This window comes from Sorex fumeus, unplaced genomic scaffold (assembly GCF_029834395.1).
Source record: "Sorex fumeus unplaced genomic scaffold, SorFum_2.1 ptg000020l, whole genome shotgun sequence".
NCBI lineage: Eukaryota > Metazoa > Chordata > Mammalia > Eulipotyphla > Soricidae > Sorex > Sorex fumeus.
In genome coordinates, this window is record NW_026606077.1 from 4,816,236 (window position 1) to 4,824,033 (window position 7,798).

Consider the following 7,798-nt stretch of genomic DNA (forward strand, 5'->3'; position numbering starts at 1 on the left):
GGCTGTGTGGTTGATATATTCACATCTTGGATCCCCTCAGCCCTTTAAGCCCTCTCAAGCAATTGAAGAGGCCCACTTCTCGGAAGTAGCGCTTTCCTCCTGCGGGTAGATGACTAAGAGGCCAGTGACCTTCAAGACCATCTGCAGTTTCCTCCCTCAAGGTCTGTCCCCACCTCCCAGCCCCCCAGATCAATAGCCAAAGTGACCATAGAAACCCACAGGGAAGTACTGGGCTACTACGGAGCAGAAAAGGTAATAAATAATGTCCACTAACAGTTCCTGAGTGACTCTAAGACATGAGAAGAGAAAGATGGCCCCTCCGGGGGGTGAAGCAGACGTGGAGAGCGCCATAGAGGGAGTGGAAGGGGTCCAGGTGGACAAGCATGAGAGAATGAACAGAGTTGGCAAGCCTCAGAAACCCACCAGCTGGCTTTGGGACTGGCTTTGCATGCAGTAAATCATGGATAAGGTACTGGCTTTGCATATAATCGATCATAGTTCCAATCCTGGCACTGCATACAGAATTCAGGGGATCATATGTGGTGCTGGGGATCGAACCTGGGTCAGCCATGAGCAAAGCAAGGGCCCTCCTCTGTACTCTCTCTCAGCCCCCAAAGTGTGAACATCTTTAAAGCAAATTACAGCCAAGGCCAGGGAAAACAGGCTGGGAGGACTGCCACAAGTGTGTGTGGTTGGAGGGTCGAGAAGATAGAGAAGGGACCAGTGGACAATAATAGCGGGGAACGATCATGCTGGACAAAAACTGAGTGTTAGAAGTAGGTAAAAGGATATACACGATAACCTTCCAGTATCTGTACTGCAAACCGCAATGCCCAAAAGGAGAGACAGACAGACAGAGAGACAGAAACAGAGAGACAGAGAGAGACAGAGACACAGAGACAGAGACAGAGAGCCTGCCATATTGGCAGGCTGGCGGGGGGAATGATGGGAGGGAAACTGGGGACACTGGTGCTGGGAAATGTCCACCGGTGGAGGCATGGGTGGGTGCTGGAACACTGTATGACTGAAACCTAATCGTGAACAGCTCTATCTCACAGCGAATCAATAAAAAAATCTTTAAAAAAATAAGAGGACTTACAACAATTTTTTTAAATAAAGCAACTAACAATATCCAGCAGAGAGTACCAGCCCCAGAGTAGGCACTAACTAAGCAGTGGACTTAGGCCAGCCCATTTCTCTCAAGGGACATGCTAATACCGTCATAATGAGCACATGATGGAGGAGTCACAGTAGCTAAGGGAGAGTCTACATGAGACAAAAATGACAAAAGTTGATTTCCTGATTGATGGGGCCAAAAGCCAAATATGCTAGCAACTAAGACACCGAGCCACGGAAGCAACTTCATCTCTCGAGATGTGGGAGCAAGCTGACTGTATGGTAGGCTGTTTCTGCTCTGGAGAACAGAGGTTTGTTCTGTTGGGGATAGGTATTTATTCTAGGTATAGACTTGGCTTTCCTCCCCACAGGGAATCCGGCAATATCTATGTTTAAGGACTTACTGAATGTTTAATATAACACTCTTTTTTTGTCTGTGTTTTGGGGCACACCTGGTGGTGCTCAGAGTATTCCCTCAAAGCTCAGGTATCGCTCCTAGTGGGCTCAGGGATGCCAGGGTTTGTACCCAGGCCAGCTATGTGCAAGTGACCTTGCCGCTGTACTACCTCTCTGGTTCACTAACACTCGCTTCCCGCACCCCCACCCCCATATTGTTGCACCAGTCCCAAGGCCTCACTTTCCAATAAAGTGGCTTCGCAGCGCACTGGCTGTGGGAATGCCCTGCTGCTGTCTCACCTCACACTGCTGAGTTGCTGCCCTCATGAGAGAGTGATGGGAAGCATGTGTGCATAGCTGAGAAATCAGCTTAGCTAGGAAATACTGGGGCAGGTATGCCAACCTCCAGGATGCAATACATGTGCTTGATCTTTAACTTTTATATTGTGTGGTATCTCTTCATACGTAGAACAGCCAGGAGTGATCCCTGAGCACCGTGACAGTGGTGCAACTGTCTCCAATTATACCTTTTTTTTTTTTTGCTTTTTGGGTCACACCTGGGAATGCACAGGGGTTACTCCTGGCTCTGCACTCAGGAATCACTCCTGGTGGTGCTCAGGGGACCATATGGGATGCTGGGAATCAAACCCGGGTGCAAGGCAAACTGCTGTGCTATCACTCCAACCCCCCCAATTATACTTTGAGCTTTCCATTAATCTATGATTATTTAACAGAAATATTAAGTTTTTATGCCAGTAAGGCATAAAAAACTACCCTAAGTCATGTTGGTTTTTTTTTTAAATTTGTCCCTATTGGGGCTGAAGTGATAGTATAGTGGACCTTGCCTTGCAGGACCTTGCCTTGCAAGCAGCCAACCTGGGTTCAATCCCCAGCATCCATATGATCCCCCGAGCCTGCCAGGAGTAATCTTTACCACAGAGCCTGGGGCCACATCTGTCAATGCTCGGGGGTTTACTCCTGGCTCTGCACTCAGGAATCACTCCTGGAAGTGCTTCAAGGACTATAGAGGATGCCAGGGATTGAACCACGGTCGGCAGTGTGCAAGGCAGGCACCCTACCTACTATACTGTCTCTCCAGTCTCACATAAATTTGCCAAATTTATGTAAGGAGGACAAGGCCATGAATTGCGTGAACTCTGGGGGTCAGAGTCACCTAAGCTCAAGGCTCTGTCACGTATTCATGAGATGGCTTTGGACTCAGATGAATCCCTTTGCTGCTCAACACCTCAGTTTTCTCTCCTTGAATAGTGAAGATTAAATAAATTAAATGTTTATAAGAAATAGCCTTGTTCCTGACGCTCCATTCGCTCTCAACAGAACCACCATCTCCGAATGCAACAGTTATATATACACAGGTCGAGAAATCAACATGATGAATGACCTGGCACCTGAGTTGCGCAGGAGGAAGAGAGCGGCTTGGAATGCCTTCAAGAGCATTGAAGAAATAACTAAAAGGACAAAGAACCTCCAGCTATGAGCACATCTCTTTGATTCCACTATTCTTCCTGCATTAACATATGCCTCAGAGACCTGGACCCTATGAAAACAGGATGAGAACACTATTCGGGTCTCTCAAAGAGGAATCGAAAGAGCTATGCTTGGAATATCACGATTCACTCAAATGAGAGATAGAATCCGGAGTTCTGATCTTCATCAATGCTCAAGAATCAGGGACGCTGTCTCATTTGCCAAGACATCAAAATCAGATGGGCTGGACACGTAATGAGGTTTACAGACAACCGCTGGACTAGAGCCATTACTGATTGGATTCCATGGGACATCAAAAGATCACGTGGACGCCCACCTACAAGATGGTCAGACTTCTTCGTCAAGACCCTGAATGATCGGTTTGAGGCTCTGCATGTTCCTAGAACGAACAGATGCCATTGGGCTACGCTAGCACGCAACAGGGATGAATGGAGATGTTACTGGCACCCGCTCGAGTAATTCGATGAATAACGGGGGATCAAGTGATCAAGTGATATATACATATATACACACATATATAGTGCATAGGTAAACTGAAATAGTGTCATTGAGCTAGGGATCAATAAACAAAAGTACTGTTTTATATTATAGATTAACAATGTGCCTATGAAAATTGAGTGAGATAATTCATAAAGAATAATTACTCAGTGCCTGGGACATACTGAGGCCCTTTAAAAACCATAAAAGTATGCTATAGCTATTTTGTAAAATTATTTTAAAGATTACGTCCATCTATACCAAACAGACACTCTACTAAGTGCTAGAGATACAGCAGAAAGGTAAGACACACCAGATGGTCTTTGTCTTTGAGTTCAGAGACTAACAAGGATTGAAAAGAGTGAATATAGTGCGTTAGACTTGCCTGGCAAAAAAGAAGATTATAGATGGGATACTCTTTGGTACACTGGGAGAAATAGCATGTGGTCCACATAGGTTCTTTCAAATTCTCATTCTTTGGAGCTGGAGCGATAGTACAGCGGGAAGGGCACTTGCTTGGCATGCGACTGACCAGGGTTTAATCCTCAGCACCCCATGAGGTCTCCAAACCTGCCAGGAGTGATTCCTGAGCACAGAGCCAGAAGTAATCCCTGAGCAACACCATATGTGACTAAGAAAATAAAAACAACAAACCACCTCATTCTTTTACCTTTTGGCTTCTATTTGTAAATGAATCGTTTATAATAATTATACAGAATTTGCCAGAGGGAGAGGAGTTGGGGATTCTTCTCATTTGTATTTTTGTGAAGTTTTCTAATCAACAGTCCCTTTTTCCTATATTCTCAGTCCTACCAGAGACTGAGACACAAGGAGAAAACAGCTGACACTACGACAGTGTAGTTGGCGGAAGATAACTGGAATACATCTTGAATTATAGATTTCCCCCCATTCCATAATCATGATAGACATAACTCTAGACTAGCAAAGAGAAGGGAGTGATTGATTCTGCAGAAGCCTCCTCTTTCCATTCTCTCAGCATATAGACTCTTTGATCGTTCAAGCCACTACTTAAAATATTAATACCATTGATCTTTCAGAAATCTATTAGCTGCTTGTGTTAATACTAATGCAGGCTTGCTCATTTTGCTGTGATCGACATTTTGGACAGGATATCTCCTCTGAGGTGAAGGTCTGTCCTGTGCATGAAGGTCATTTAGCAGCATTTCTGATCTCCGCTCACTAGATTTCCAACAACTTCCCTAGACTTCACAATCAAACCTGACCCCATATATCTGTGGGGGAGGACTAGATAGATAATACAGAGAATAGGGCATTTACCTTGTATAAAGTCAACCTGAGTACAATCTCCGGCACCCCATACGGTCTCCCAAACACCAACAGAAGTGATTCCTGGGCACAGAGCCAAGAGTAAGACCTGTGCACCTCTGGGTGTGCCCCCAAAACTAAACAAAAAAGCAAACAGCATTGCTGCATATGGTTCGCCCAAGCACACCACTAGGAGTGATCCCTGAGCACAGAGTCAGGAATAAGCTCTGGGCACCAGCGGGTACAATCCCCAAACCAAAACCAACACCCCCACAAAAAATGTTATTTTATAATTATACAAGAAGATGCTAAATATCCCACGTAAACATAACGTAGGATTCATCCACAGATCACCATTTTCACCAAAATGTTTGCTTTGTAAACTTTGTTTAGAATTTTTGCAATTAAGTTTCTGAAGAATCCTGGCATGTGATTTTCTTTCTTAATATGTTCTTGTCATCTTTTGTGTATGTGTGTGTGTGAGGGGAGACACACTCAGCAGTACTTAGAAGTTATTCCCAGTTTGGTGCTCAGGAAGTTACTCCCATCAGGAACCAAAACATGCTTTCACCTGCTCCTTTAGCTATATTCACAAGCCCTAGTTACATTTAGAATCAGGAGTCTATCTCAGGAAAGGTGTTGGTAAGTGTTCTTTTTTTCTCTAGTCTCTTAAGAAGTTTGGGGCAAAATTGTTCTATTGTCTTTTTTTTTTCTTTTTGAGTCACACCCAGCGATGCTCAGGGGTTACTCCTGGCTTTGCACTCAGGAATCACTCCTGGCAGCGCTCGGGGGACCATATGGGATGCTGGGAATCAAACCCGGGTCAGTGGCGTGCAAGGCAAACGCCCTACTCGCTGTGCTATTTCGCCAGTCCCCTCTTCTATTGTCTTATAGTTTGGTAGAATTTACCAGTGAATTCAATGACCCGAGGTGTCTTGGAATGGGGAAGTCTTTAATTTTGTATACAACTTATTCAAAATTATGTAGGATTGTTCAAATTTTGTTTCATCTTGTGTTTATTTACAAACGCCGTGTTGGGGCTGGAGAGATGGTACAGAAGATAGGGCATTTGCCTTGCACTTGGCAGATATGGGTTTGATTCCCGGCACCCCATATGGTCTCCCAGACAGTACCAGGAATGATTCCTGAGTTTAGAGCCGGAGTAACCCCTGAGTAACACCAGGTGTGGCCCAAAAAGCCAGAAAAAAAAAACCTTGGGTAATTTTGGGGGGGGGGGTGTCACACCCAGTGTTGCTCAGAGGCTATTCTTTACTCTGTGCTCAGTGGGACCATATGAGATGACAGGGATTCAAACTGCGGGTGGCAGGGTGCAAGTCACAGCGTATTCCCTGTATTATCTTTGCTGAGCCCTTCTTCACTTTGTGAATACTGAATGACATTCCATTCATCTATCCATGAACCTTTCTGTTTCTCCAACCTCTTGAATATCATAATTGAATGTGATTACTCATATGAGTTTTGACCATGGGTGTGAAAATCTCTTTGAGATCCATCTTTTGATTGGTTTATATAAGCCTCGAAGTAGAATTTCTAGATTTTGAAGTAGAATTTCTATACTTTTTTTTAGTGTTTCTCAAAGCAGGGTTCCTGTCATTGGGCTACATTACCAGCACCTTCTCAAGCTTTAGAAGAATCTCCATTCTACTGTCCATGATGACCACCATTTTGCAGTTCCACTAACATTCGGTTCCCGGGTCTCTTCCTTGTCTACTTAAATTTACGTGTTTGTTTGTTCTTAGTAATAAACATTCAAATGGGTGTGAAGCAATTTGCCATGGTTTTGATTTGCATCGCTCCTATGATTAGTGATGTTCCTTGTGCTTGTTGAACATCCTGCTTGTTGAACATCTTTTCACTGTGCTTGTCGAACATTCATATACAAATTAATTTGTAAACAGAGTCGTATTTGGGGAGATGTCTGTTGAAATCCTTTGCCTAATGTTTAATTAAGCAATTTAACGTTTGTTATTGAGTTGTAGTTTGGAACTTTGCCCAGGCGTCTTCTTTGACTTAAGTTTAGAATTACACTGCTTAGTTTCTGCTATCTTTGTTGAGAGTTTCTAATTGAATTCTACAGTGGCCGGAGATTCTTCTTAAGTCTCTTTTAAAATGTGAGCCTTGCTTCATGAGCCCTGCGGGAATCACCTCGACTACAGGCAGTCAAGTTCTAGGTACGTTTGAAATCCTAAAAGGGGATTTCATTCATCTGGTGATTTTCCTAGCGATCAAGGTGCGGTTAGTGCCAAACCTGCAGCCAGTTGTCACTGGGGACAGAACGGCAGGGCGGTGTCCGATGATCTGCGTCCCTTACAGCTCAGGAGGAGTCCCTGCACCTGGGGGAGGGACAGATCAGAGGCGGTAAGAGTTGCAAGTGCTCAAAACCACCAGCTCCAAGAGGGGGAGGGAGCTGGGTTGAGTCAAGAAACGTCCCATATCTGCCAATGCTAAATTACGTATCTGTCAATGCTAAATTAAAACGTCCCGTATCTGCCAATGCTAAATCACCCATAACCCTAAATGCACTCGGGCATCACTCCAGCCGGGGTCCAGGGTGGGGACCCCAAGGAAAGCCGCCGATCGGACCTGGACTCGCCGCTCTCCAAGGTAAGCGCCCTCTTCAGTGTCCTCCTAGCCCCGAGAAGACCTCATTGCTGAGTTCAGAGGACACATCGGGGCTCTGCAACGCGTCCGGAAAACGTTCCTGACGCGCACGCCGCCCCCAGACTCGCGCATCTCTACGGAAGTGGGAGGAAGCGGGCGTGGCCGAGCCACCGCGCACCGCCCGCCACGTGACCCGGGGCGGCCCGGCGGAGCCCCAGGCCCCGCCCCCCGCGGCGCCCGGTGGCCCCGCCCCCTGCGCCGGAGGAGGCGGGCGGAGGGCGAGGCCCCGCCTCCAAACGGCCTCTCCTCCCCCCGCCCCCCCCGCGCGGGGCGGGGCGAGCGGCGGAGGGAGGAAGGGAGGCGGGTCACGTGCGGCCGGCCGGCCGGGGTC